Source organism: Tursiops truncatus, chromosome 12 (assembly GCF_011762595.2).
Source record: "Tursiops truncatus isolate mTurTru1 chromosome 12, mTurTru1.mat.Y, whole genome shotgun sequence".
NCBI classification, from domain to species: domain Eukaryota; kingdom Metazoa; phylum Chordata; class Mammalia; order Artiodactyla; family Delphinidae; genus Tursiops; species Tursiops truncatus.
The window spans coordinates 22,673,974-22,688,125 of NC_047045.1; the positions used below are offsets into that span (position 1 = coordinate 22,673,974).

Consider the following 14,152-nt stretch of genomic DNA (forward strand, 5'->3'; position numbering starts at 1 on the left):
TTGGTATGTAAAAGTAGAAAACTTTCTTTTTGAAAGGCAGCAGAATATGCCACCTCAAAATATGCCTCTTTGGCATAAGGATTATTTTGAGCTGATTATTTTTGAGAAAGAGCAGGCTCAAGAGAATCTCTGAAAACAGAGTAGAAATTACCATTTTCTAGGCGAAATTTACGTTTGTTAGCGTCTCCCTCTCTCTAAAGAGAAGGAAGGTTGACTCTAAATCACAAGAGAGTCTCAATGGAGAAGGCAGTGACAAATCTGCAAAATAATCTTTACCCTTGTTTAAGTGCTTTTCCTATGACCTCCCATAACTGGCCTCCCTCCAATCCCCCTACAGCTTTCTTTTGTCTTTAGTTGAAGATAGTATTTAAGGTGGTGACTTGGGCCAAATCAGGGAGTTACTTGGCTTGTTTTTCCTTTGTTCATCTGTGTATTACAAGGAGTTTCAGCCAAGAACTCATAAGGGTAGAAGGAAATTATTTTCCTCCCTTATTTTCTATTGTTAAAATTAAGAATCTAAAGTGAATTGAGGGCTTCCCTGGTGGTACAGTGGTTAAGAATCCACCTGTCAATGCAGGGGACATGGATTCAAGCCCTGGTCCAGGAAAATCCCACATGCCACAGAGCAATGAAGCCCATGAGCCACAACTACTGAGCCTGCGCTCTAGAGCCTGCGAGCCATAACTACTGAGCCCGCGTGCCTAGAGCCCGTGCTCCGCAATAAGAGAAGCCACGGCAATGAGAAGCCCATGCACCGCCACAAGAGAAGCCACCGCAATGAGCAGCCCATGCACCGCAACAAAGAGTAGCCCCCACTCGCCACAACTAGAGAAAGCCTGCGCACGGCAATGAAGACCCAACGCAGCCAAATAAATAAATTTATTTATTTTAAAAAAGTAAAGTGAATTGAGTTCTTGATATCTGATTGTATCAGCAACCCTTTGTAAAGAGTGAAATTTGGAGGAGGTGTGGGTAGGAGGTGGAGGATATCAAAAATAAAACTAGATAGTATCTTTTAAAACAGTCCGTGACGTTTTCTGAAAAGTAAACTGGTAAACTGACTGGCACATATATGCATCCAAAATGGAACCCCAGTGTGCTGCTTCATCCACTCATTCTTTGTGTTGAATCTTCAAATTGTCTAATGCTTGACACGCTCTCTGTACCACAGCTCTGCAAAAGCCAGCATTCGTGCAATAGGCCTCACAATGGAGAGGCTTATGAAGCTGGTACTATTGTTACTGATCACAAGTTCGTGTGCTGGATGCACAGTGAGGCCAAACAAGCCAAAACATTGGAGTTTGGAGCAGAGAAATGTTTATGGCAGGGCCAAGCAAGGAGAATGGGCGGCTTGTGCTCAAAAGACCCAAACTCCCTTATGGTTTTCAGGGAGGAGTTTTTAAAGGCAACATTTGGGGTGAGGGCTGTAGGGTATGTGACTTTCTTCTGATTGGTTGGTGGGGAGGTAACAGGGTGGTGCTCCAGGGACCTTGTGCTCAGCCTGAAGTTACCATCCTCCACCTGGATGGGGGCCTTAGTTCCTATAGAAGGACTCAACATATATCCCTTGAGGAGGAACTAGGACTCTGCTTTCTCGCTGTACTATTGTTTCTTGAGTGCTTTCCCTTTGTTTCTGCATTCCATCACTTCCCTGATCAGTAACTGTTTGAATCTGCCCTTTGGAATTCGCAGAAAGTCTAGGGGGCTGAAGCCTCTTTCCTCCAAACAAGAAACTGGGGACACAGGAAGACTTTTGTGCCTGGGAGGGCCCCGCAGGGTCCTGCTTTAACATATTTATTCTTCCAAATTTAAAAGTGTTTTTATTTTTTTTAATGATTTTTTTCTTGAGCATATAAGTAATACATGATTGTTGTTTAATATTTAGAATATGAAGAAAATACAAATCTTCTATAGTTCTACTGCTCAGAAATGGCCATGATTAACATTTTAGTGTATTTACCTTTAGCCTTTGTTTAGAAAGCATAGGTATGTTATTAGGGTTGAAATTCTATTGTTTATACTTTTTTTATACTAAAAATATCTGCCGTAAGCTAACTGGATTACTTGTTTTGCAAGACACAGAGCTATTAATGACTTGTTTTTTGTTTGTTTGTTTGTTTTGCCACACCACAAGACATGTGGGATCTTAGTTCCCTGACCAGGGATCAAACCCATGCCGCCTGCAGTAGAAGCACAGAATCTTAACCACTGGACCACCGGGGAAGTCCCTGACTTATGTTGTTAAAAAGGAAATGACAGGCCCAAAATGGAGTCACTTGTGTTAAGCCCCATGTCAGCAAATCAAGACTCAATACCCAATCTAACTGTAGTTACGACCTCTTCCAGGAATGCATTCTGCACTGGTCAGTCGAATTTTCTGGTCAGCACCAATGAGGTAATCTTCCACATAGCCCCCTGCCATCCCAGTAGGTAGGTTATCTAAAACTGAAATAACCCACTCTTTTCCCCTTTCTGCCTATAAAAGCCTTCCATCTTGTACAACTCCTTGGAACTCCTTTTTATTTGTTAGATAGGATGCTGCCTGGTTCATGAATCCTTCAATAAAGTCAATTAGATCTTTAACTCAGTTGAATTCTGTTTGTTTAACAGTTTGAATTGATAAATTTTATATCAGTGTCTTCCTAGAGTACAATTCAAAATAAAAAACGCCTCGGAAAGCCATGTATTGACTTTATTGTAAACATTTTATTAATTACTTAGAATATTTCATGAGGTTTTGATTTTTCATTAAAAAAAAAACAAAAATAATGCTGCCATAGTTTTTCCTACTGTTTTTTTTCCCCCCAAGATTTCCCCTTTGTAATGGTTAATAAGAAAAATGGTACTAATTTGCTGGCTGGTATTAATGTTAGGAAATGTTGGTTATTATCAGGGGCACAAGTTTAAACTCTCGTTACCTAAACAAAAATGTCTGCCAGGAAGGAGTTCTTTGTTTTTTTCACGCCTCGCCTTACTGCATTGCAGGTCTAATAGCTTTGCTTTTGTCTACCATCTGGTGGCCAGCTGAGAGATCCAGGAGAGAAACGCCTCTTCATTTTTTCTTTCTCAATTTCTGCTACAGTCGAGATAATGTCTTCCCTGCTCATTCTATCTGAACAATTTCTAATACTATATCCCAGAAGAAAATATTATGGAGAGACATCAAGTGAGTATACTTGAAACCAGTGGAGTGCTTACAATACTAGTGCAGTAGATTTCTTCCACCAGATGACCCCGTACCTCATTTTAAAAGATTTTCCCCATTAATAAGCAGAGAAGCATTTTCTAAACACAGTACTTAATAGTTGTTTGCAACATTATTAAAATGATTTTTATTGTGGCTTTCTTAAAAATGATGTCTTTTCTTGGAAACCTAATTTGCTACCATAGCTTTGAATTATCTGACATCTCCCAAATTACAGCTCTTGGTAGTAGGGATGAGGAAAAGGAAACCTGCTTAGTATTGTGCTTTTGCTTTATTTGCGTGGATTGCATTTCTTTGTGTTTTTTTTTTCAAAATAAAGGTGCTTTTAAAATTAGCAACAAAAATGACAATACTCATATTATATTCCTTAGTTCTGATGAACCAATGAGTTTGACACGAGATCTTTCATTTGCTAAACTTAGCTCTAAAGGAAACACCTGCAACTAAGATAAAACTGGTGTTCATGAGTGAAAGAAAGGTACTTCATGATGCACCAGCAGAGAGTCCTACACAGCTGCGTCTTCTCTCTCGCACCGAGTCCTCTCCTAATAGCTCTTCAGGCACTGTCCCTCTGCCACTCTGTCTGTGCCTTTTTTTCTTGTGTCCCCATATCCTGACACCCCGATTTGTCACTCTCTGGACCCCTTTTAGCCACTTGCTGATGGATGATACTCGGTCAGCTACAAACCAGCCAGAATAGCTTAGAACTCTGCTCCCTACCTTCACAGAAGTTTTGGTTTCCATTTACTGGGAAATTGCAAAACGACAAAAAATACTATGAGTTCAATACTTTTAAACAAACTTGTATTTTATTTACCACTATAGCATCCACAAACTTTCAAAAAATAATAGTTCATAGATGTGCAAAACACACACGATGCTCAGGGTGCACAGGAATTATGGGACTCAGAGTAATTCTGCAGCCACAGAGCATTTAGACAATATTATTAACGTCTTTAGAGCAAACAACCCTACCTGCTTCCCATTAAAATTCACGTTACAATTATAGGCAAATTTTGAAAAATAACCAAATCATCCACTTCTAAAAAGTGGTCCTGGACTTCCCCACAATGTATTCTTTTAGCACAAAATAACCAAAAAATTGCAGGTATGCCATACTCCGTCTGCCTTATAGCATCTTGTGAAAAAAGAGCTGGGCCAGTCTGACTTCCCCAGAAGTTGAACTGGGCTTTAGGTGCAGATGTTCTTGAATGGAAGTATACATCATACATGCCAGGATAGAAAGCAAATCTTTCCCCAAAATATTGTTCTTCAGAAGAGAGAGTTGCCTTATATGTTTTTCTTTACTGTGTCCTTTTTGAGCAAAGTACTCTTCAGGAAGACACCATCTCTTGAAAGGACCTCAAGGGATGGCAGTTTTCTATCTTATGAAGGTCAGCTAGCAAAATCAGGGGGAAACGGTGAAAACATATGTATTAATTATTCCTGAGGTTATGACCACGGAGAACAAGCATTGGAGATCATAATTAGTAAGCTTCTTACAAAGGTATTAGAAAAAGGAATACAAGACCTATTCGCGGAGATGGTGAATATGCAAGGGAAAAAAAACACTTGTCCCAATGTTTAACAAATGGTTCCTGAGATGCAGTAAAATCTCCACTGTCAGCATCCTACTCAATTCAAAACCTGTTCTAGGGCTTCCCTGGTGGCGCAGTGGTTGAGAGTCCGCCTGCCGATGCAGGGGACACGGGTTCGTGCCCCGGTCCGGGAAGATCCCACATGCCGCGGAGCGGCTGGGCCCGTGAGCCATGGCCGCTGAGCCTGCGCGTCCGGAGCCTGTGCTCCACAACGGGAGAGGCCACAACAGTGAGAGGCCCGCGTACCGCAAAAAAAAACACAAAAAAACAAAAAACCAAAAAACCTGTTCTATCTGAAATAACTAGAAGGGAACTGTTAGATGACTCAAAATGTTGTTCCAGTGATGAGAGAGACCCTGCTGTAGCAGATCCCTGTGAAGAATTTGACTAAAATTATTTGAGTGAAGAAAAAGTAACTTTTCTAAATTAATACCATTTTGTATAATTTTTGATATTAAATGCAAGTATTTAAATATCTAAATGAATAGATGGTTTAAATAAACTTTTAAATTGTTTCATTTACATCCATAAAAGTTCTACATTCAAGCTGCAGATTAACTAATGTAGACTTTGAAATAAATCAAGTTGGAAAAGGACACCAATGCTTGAGATATATGTGTGTGTGTACATATGTGTCCGTGTGTGTGTACGTTTATGGAGGAGTGACAAAAGCTCTTCTAGGTGATTCCAATCCTAGTGCTTCACCATTTCTCTTCCTATCCCTTTTTTTTTTTGACTTAAAATTTTTTTTAAATTTTGGAACTATTATAAATGCACAGGAAACAACAAAAGAATATACAGGGAGGTCCCAAACATCCTTCGTGAAGCCTCCCCCGTGTTAAGATCTTACATATATATAATACAATGTCAAAATCAGGAAACTGACATTGGTACAATGCATAGAACTTACTCAGACTTCACCAGTTATACAAGTACTGATTTGTGTTTGTGTGTTTGTAGTTCTATACAATTATAGCACATGTGTAGCTCCACATAACTATAACCACAATAAAGATTCATTGCCAACAACTACAGGCCAATGTCTCCCAAATTGTAAGAATTGCCTAGGTGCTTGTTTTAAAATACAGATTCCCAGACAGACCTCTGCCCAGAGATTCCCATTCCAGAACGCTGGGGTAGAGATGGGAATTTGCATCTTTAAGCACCCTAGATGATGCTTAAGATCAAGTAACTTTGAGAAACACTGGCCTGGAGCATTAAATGAAACAGTATAACGTGAATTGGTGGCAGTATTTCTTGCACATTATAAACCTGATTTCCTTCCTCTTCCACCAATATGGAAAGACATCCAGGCCTGGTCTCTCCCTGTCAGCGCCTTTACTGTTTGCTTCCCTCGTAGGGGCAGTGAAGCCTGTTACCAAGACCGCCTTATAGGGGTCTGGGAGAGTCTGGAGTTAGTTCCTGGTTACTATCTAGCTGGTGAAGGTGGAACACTGCAGGGGTGAGCTATCCACCGGCCAGAGGCAGAGAATTGGCAGCAGACAAAGGGACTTAGGCAATCATGGAAACCGGAAGCAAACAGAAATAGCTTATAGGAATGGAATTCTCCGCAGAGATGGAGAGGGTTAGCGTGGGAGAGCCTAGGTCTTAACTGCTCTACTGTACTTGGCCATTCAGGGAAAGGGCCTTAGTATTCTGACTCTCAGTTCTGGGGGACTAGAAAGATCCCCCTTGCCCCAGAAGCTTATTAGTACAGATTAAGAAAGCAGGGAGGTCAAGGCCTTAGGCAGCTGGACACCAGTTAATGTCCCCCTTCCCCCCACCCCCATCCTGAGTGGAGGGAGCTAGATCAGCCCCCTTTCATGGGAAAGGGCCTTGTCCATCTGGTTCTTGGGAGTGTCCAAAGAGCACAAAAGGGCAAAACTCATGGATTCTTGATGCTGGATAAGACCGATGTCATCTGAATCAAAAAAGGACCGCTTAGAAGTTAAATATGAATTCATGAATCACTAAACTCCAAGTTAATTATTTATTATAGTCAAGGATAGAGTCTATAGTAAAAGATGATCCTCTAGAGACTGCAGCCCCCGGACGACAACCCAACATACAAAAACATCCAAGAGATGGCAGTGAAAAGTGAAACTGCTCTGGTCAACACAGCAGAAAGCCCCGATCAAATGAAAGAAAAATTCAAGAACTTTCTCAGAATTTCCGTTTGGTAAGATCTTAAAATTAACACAGAGAGAAGGAAAATCTTCCAGGTTAGAAAGAAAATCCTCAGATATCTCTGATCTGGCCAGTTGGTTCCCTCTAGCAGTGCTTACAAATTGCAGGTCATGACCCATTAGTGGATTGTGAGATCTTTTTTTATAAAGGAAATGAAAGAGAAAAATACTAGAATGCATTGCATGTAGAAAGAATAGTACTTCATGAGATTTTTTTTTTAAGTAATATTTGTAAGCATGAGGGTATAATAGTTTGCATTGTGAAGTGTGTTTATTGTGGCTCACAACAAAAAGTTAAAAATGGACTTCATAAAGGGTTGACTCCTGCAGTTCTGTCCCAGGGCAGTTTTAAGCATCCATTCAAACATTGCTTTGGGTATGAGTTCACATGGTCATTCTGTTTTGTTTTGTTTTTTAAATTTTTATTGGAGTATAGTTCCTTTAGAATGTTGTATTAGTTTCTGCTGTACAGCAAAGTGAATCAGCAATACGTATACATTACCCCCTCTTTTTAGGATTTCCTTCCCATTTAGGTCACCACAGAGTATTGAGTAGAGTTCCCTGTGCTATACAGTAGGTTCTCATTAGTTATCTATTTTATACATAGTATCAGTAGTGTATATATGTCAATCCCCATATGTACACTAATATGTATAAAATAGATAACTAAGAACCTGCTGTATAGCACAGGGAACTCTACTTCGCTATACAGTAGAAACTAACACAACATTGTAAAACAACTATACCCGAATTTAAAACAAGACAAAACAAAACACTGACCGTAAAAAGTGAATATTCTTGTCTATCTCTTTTTCCATAAGTGTTATCTAAAAATAAACTGAAATTTTTGAGAGAAAAAAAAAAAGTGTATGTATGTCAATCCCAATCTCCCAAATTCATCCCACCGCCCCCCATTCTGCTTTTTAAGATTGTTTGCCTTTTCAATATTGAATACCGAGGACCAGACTCCATCTCAGCTTTAAGTGTAAATCATTTATTGAAGCTAAAAAATGTAACATTCTATAAAGAAAGACTATTGACTGGTATTTACTGGATTAAAGATCTTGTTTCAGATTTTCTTTTTACTTGTTTTATTTGTTCACTTAATTTTAATCATTTTACTTATTTTATATATAATATAATTTAAATTTATTTATTTTGGCCACCCCACATGGTTTGTGGGATCTTAGTTCCCAGACCAGGGATCAAACCTGGGCCCTCTGCAGTGAGAACTCGGAGTCCCAGCCACTGGACCGCCAGGGAATTCCCTAAATTTATTTGTTTTCATGAAATTGAATTGTTCCTTGGAATAACATGATACAATCTGAAGTATTTTTTAAAGGATAACAGGGACCATTAAAGCCTATATTTTCACTTTACCCTGACAATTATAAAAAACTGCCAAGATACTGACGGTACAACTGAAATATAATCCCTGCCTGAACTGAACTTGAATTTTTGATAAAAGTAGATCTTCTGGAGGACCTGCCAAGCCAAATTTGACACCTTTAAAAATATCATCCGGGGCTTCCCTGGTGGCGCAGTTGTTGAGAATCTGCCCGCCAATGCAGGGGACATGGGTTCGAGCTCTGGTCTGGGAAGATCCCATATGCCGCGGAGCAACTAAGCCCACGCGCCACAACTACTGAGCCTATGCTTTAGAGCTCGAAAGCCACAACTACTGAGCCTGCATGCCACAACTACTGAAGCCCGCGTGCCTAGAGCCTGCGCACCACAAGAGAAGCCACTGCAACGAGAAGCCCGCGCACCACAACGAAGAGTAGCCCCCGCTCGCTGCAACTAGAGGAAGCCCGCATGCAGCAATGAAGACCAAATGCAGCCATAAGTAAATAAATAAATTAAATATATATATATATATATATATATATATATATATATATATATATATATATCTCTCATCTGGATAGTCCTCGCGGAGAGTCGCCGCGGTTTCTTGCTTCAACAGTGCTTGGACAGAACCCGGTGCTCTTCCCCAGCTCCGGCCTGCCGCTCAGAGCCAGCCCTCGCCACCACCTCACAGCGCCCTCCGACCGCCCCAAGGTCCCCGCCGCCGTTACAGCCGCGCAGCCACCGCCACCGTTTCACCTCAGCCGCCCGCCACGACGACCGCGTCCCCCTCGCAGGTGCGCCAGAACTACCACCAGGGCTCGGAGGCCGCCATCAGCCGCCAGATCAACCTGGAGCTCTATGCCTCCTACGTCTACCTGTCCATGTCGTACTATTTTGACCGCGATGATGTGGCTTTGAAGAACTTTGCCAAATACTTTCTTCACCAATCTTGTGAGGAGAGGGAACATGCTGAGAAACTGATGAAGCTGCAGAACCAACGGGGTGGCCGAATCTTCCTTCAGGATATCAAGAAACCAGACCGTGATGACTGGGAGAATGGGCTGAATGCGATGGGATGTGCGCTACACTTGGAAAAGTGTGAATCAGTCACTACTGGAACTGCACCAACTGGCCACGGAGAAAAATGACCCCCATTTGTGTGACTTCATTGAGACTCATTATCTGAATGAGCAGGTGAAATCCATTGAAGAATTGGGTGACCACGTAACCAACTTGCGCACAATGGGGGTCCCCGAATGTGGCATGGCACAGTATCTCTTTGACAAGCACACCCTGGGAAATAGTGATAATGAGAGCTAAGCCTTAGGCTGGCTTCCCATAGCCACAGGGGTGACTTCCCTGGTCACCAAGGCAGTCCATGCATGTCTGGGTTACCTTTACCTTTTCTGTAAGTTGTACCAAAACATCTACAAGTCCTTTCCTTAGTACCATTCCTTCAAATAAAGTAATTTGGTACCCCCCCCCCCAATATATATATATCATCCGGACTTCCCTGGTGGTCCAGTGGTTAGGACTCCACACTTTCACTGCAGGAGGCACAGGTTAAATCCCTGGTCAGGGAAGTTCCACATGCCACGTGTTGAAGCCAGAAAAAAAACAAAAAAAAAAAACACCTCACTAAAAAAAATCATCCAACCTTTCAAAATTCTAAATGATTTCTTAAAAAGCTCTGCATTAGCCCTATTTCTTACCATCAGATTCTCTTCACATCTTCTTCATATCAATTTAGTAAGAGAATATAAACATCTACCTTGGACAGCACTCAGAGTTCCTGGTACAAACAGATGGAAAAGAGGAGTAACAGTAAAATAAACTTTTTAAAAAAGGTTCTGAAGAACGTAGGGGCAGGACAGGAATAAAGACGCAGACGTAGAGAATGGACTTGAGGACACGGGGAGGGGGAAGGGTAAGCTGGGACAACGTGAGAGAGTGGCATGGACATATATACACTACCAAATGTAAAATAGATAGCTAGCGGGAAGCAGCCGCATAGCACAGGGAGATGAACTCGGTGCTTTGTGACCACCTAGAGGGGTGGGATAGGGAGGGTGGGAGGGAGATGCAAGAGGGAAGAGATATGGGGATATATGTATATATATAGCTGATTCACTTTATTATAAAGCAGAAACTAACACACCATTGTAGAGCAATTATACTCCAATAAAGATGTTAAAAAATTTTAATAAACTTTTTATTAAATCTAATTTTGGAAATGATATTGACTTCATATATGGATTAAGTTAGGAAAGTCTGAACATTAAAGTAACACTTAAAACACAGTTTTAAGATAATTCACCTCTTCTCTTAATTACAGGGAAAGGCACTACTTCAATAAACATTTCTACTTTCACAGCCTACCTCTTGTATTTAGTCACAGTAAATTAATAATACATTAAATATAGCTATTGATCTGCTCTTGGTAGAACAACTCAACTTTTCAGATGCTTGTTATGACTCTCCATGGTCTTTGCTGGAGAGTGGTAAGATCCTATACAGCTGTGGTTACAAAAACTAACATCTACAGGACCTATCTAAAACTAGTTTATTTTCTATTATTTTTAGATATTAAAATCTTCAGTGTCTGTCTTTGTGCTATTTTACTAGCACAAGGTCTGGCATATAATAGATACCCTATCAATAACTGTTGAATGAAAGAAAAGTATAATTTAACTCAGAAAATGGCTGATAAAGAAAGGACTGTGCTACTGGTCCAGCGCTGTTGAGGGAGAATGAACCAAGGCTGGAGAAGGGGGTTGGGACTGAGCAGGCAGGGTCTTGCAAACTCTTTTGAGGAGTATGACTGATACCTGTAGTGGAAACCTACGAAGGTGTCAAGAAAGAAAGTGATGTGGTTAGAACTGAGGTTTAGATGGTCACTCTGGGTCTTGTGTGCAGAATGGAACGGATGGATGGCCGAGGCAGAGGGATACTAGTTAAGAGGCCACTGAGATTCAGATTCGAGGAGAAGGTGGCTTAGACCAGGAGAGTGGAGGGGAGGTGGAGAGAAGAGATTCAGTAGACCTTTGTAAAGCTGAGCTGAAGGAACTGGATGATTGCTTGGAGGAGGTGTGCAGGAAGGGAGAGTCAAGAATGAGATCCAGGGCTTCCCTGGTGGCACAGTGGTTAAGAATCATCCTGCCAGTGCAGGGGACACGGGTTCGATCCTGGTCCAGGAGGATCCCACGTGCCGCAGAGCGGCTGGGCCCGTGTGTCACAACTACTGAAGCCCGCGCGCCGTGCTCCGCAATAGGAGAAGTCACTACAATGAGAAGCCCGCGCACCGCAACGAAGACCCAATGCAGCCAAAAATAAAAATAAATAAAATAAATTAAAAAAAAAAATGAGATCCAGGCAGTGCGCTCCGCTGTCCCACAGATCTGTCTCTTGCTTTGACAGTGTTTGGACGGAACACACCCAGGGACGCCCCTTGCTCCAGCCTCCCACCAGCCTCCAACCTTTATTTTCCAGTCTCAGCCTTTGGAATCAGCCACTCAGCTATTATTGGCCTCCGGGACGAGCCAACACCATTTTCTGAGCTTAGCTCCTTATTACCAATTAACCATGAGCTCCCAGATTCGTCAGAATTGTTCTACCGACGTGCTGTAGAGCACAGGGAAGTCCACTTCATTGTACAGTAGAAACTAACACAACATTGTAAAACAACTATACCGTAAAAAAAAAAAAAAAAAAAAAACTGTTCTACCAAGGTGGAGGCCGTCAGCAACTGCCCGGTCAACATGCATCTGTGGGACTCCCGCACCTACCTCTCCCTGGGCTTCTATTTCCATGGCGACGATGTGGCTCTGGAGGGCGTGGGCCACTGTTTCCACGAACTGGCCGAGGAGAAGCGCGAGGGTGCACAGCATCTCTTAAAAATGAAAAACCAGTGCGATGGTCGCGCCCTCTTCCAGGTCTTGTAGAATACTCACCAAGATGAGGGGGCTAAAACCCAGGACACTATGGAAGCCACCATTCTCATGGAAAAGAGCCAGACCCAGGCACTTTTGGATCTGCATGCCCTGGGTTCTGCCCATGCAGACCCCCACCTCTGTGACTTCCTGAAGAGCCACTTCCTGGATGAGCAGGTGAAACTCATCAAGAAGATGGGTGACCACCTGCCCGATCTCCGCAGGCTGGCTGGTCCCCGGGCTGGGCTGGGCGAGTCTCTCTTCGAAAGGCTCACCCTCCAGCATGACTAGGAGCCTCCGGAGCCCAGCAGCCTTTGAGGAACCCCTCTGGTGTCGGGGCTTCTGCCTGAAGTCCCTCTCTGCATCCACGAGGCAGCTTTTTTGTTTTTTTTTAATTTATTTAATTTATTTTTGGCTGCATTGGGTCTTCATCGCTGCTCGTGGGCTTTCTCTAGTTGCGGCGAGCGGGGGCTACTCTTCGTTGCGGTGCGCGGGCTTCTCATTGCAGTGGCTTCTCCTGTTGCGGAGCACGGGCTCTAGGCTTGCAGGCTCAGTAGTTGCGGCTCGCAGGGTCTAGAGCGCAGGCTCAGTTGTTGCGGTGCGTGGGCTTAGCTGCTCTGAGGTATGTGGGATCTTCCCAGACCAGGGCTCGAACCTGTGTCCTCTGCATTGGCAGGCGGATTCTTAACCACTGCGCCACCAGGGAAGCCCTAGGCAGCTTTTTCATCACCCTGGAGCCCTCTCTCAAGCCTTGGACCAAAATGGAAACAATAGCTTTCTGCAGAAAAGAAAAAAAAAGAGACCCAAGTTTCTGGCAGGGACCCTAGGGAGGGTGGTCACGCCATCACAGGGAGAGAAGATTTAGCAAGAAAGAAGCCAGTTCCATGTGGGACATGTTAGATCTGAGGCCCCTCTTATAGGAGAGTCCAACAAAGGTATGCTAGCGGCAATTTTAAATTTAGGTTTGAAGGATTAGGATTGAAATGTATCTTTTAGAATTTTAATCCAGATCACTGTTTTAAGTTATTGTTACATATACTAAAAAATCAAGGTAAAGGTTGACTATAGCTAAGATCAAAGGCCTATTCTCTCTTGATTTTCTTACAGTTTGATATACTATTGCTTCTCAGAAAATCAGATGGCTTGGGGAATTCCCTGGCGGTCCAGTGGTTAGGACTCTGTGCTTTCACTGCCAGGGCCCAGGTTCAATCCCTGGTTGGGGATCCCGCAAACTGCGCAGCGGAGCCAAAGAAGAAAAAAAAAAAAGAAAATCAAATGTCTATAAAAGGTATTTAAATTTTCTGATATTTAAATGCTGCTAATATTATTTTGGGCACTAGAGTTATTTAATGGATTAGGAAGAAAAACAGCATAATCTTTGTTGAGTTTCTCCTCCAAGTGAAGCACATTAGCAGACTGCTCCTACTGATTCGTATGTAAGAAAAGGTATCTTAAACACCTCAGCATGTCAGCCTTCACAAGCTCATGCGGCAGAAACTCTGAACTTCAAGTCTCCCTCTTCCTAGTCACGAAAGGAGGGAATTTTAAGGGACATTTGGTGAGGTTACTTAGAGCAGTGATTGACAGGGTGGACTCTTAGGTCCAACTCCGGGCCTCGTATCTTGCTAGTAATATGATCTCAAGTTATTTTCATTTTATCTTTTATAGCTGCCTCCTCTGTAAAATAGGAGTGATAACAGTACCTTCCTCGGGCTTCCCTGGTGGCGCAGTGGTTGAGAATCCGCCTACCGATGCAGGGGACGCGGGTTCGTGCCCCGGTTCGAGAAGATCCCACATGCCGCGGAGCGGCTGGGCCCGTGAGCCATGGCCGCTGAGCATGCGCATCCGGAGCCTGTGCTCCGCACCGGCAGAGGCCACAACAGT

At 42.8% G+C, this 14,152-nt stretch overlaps 1 pseudogene; it reads left to right on the plus strand.

Annotated features, from left to right (window-relative positions):
- Positions 1 to 11,921: 11,921 nt before the first annotated feature.
- LOC101316605 (ferritin light chain pseudogene) lies at positions 11,922 to 12,602 on the plus strand (annotated as a pseudogene).
- Positions 12,603 to 14,152: the final 1,550 nt, after the last annotated feature.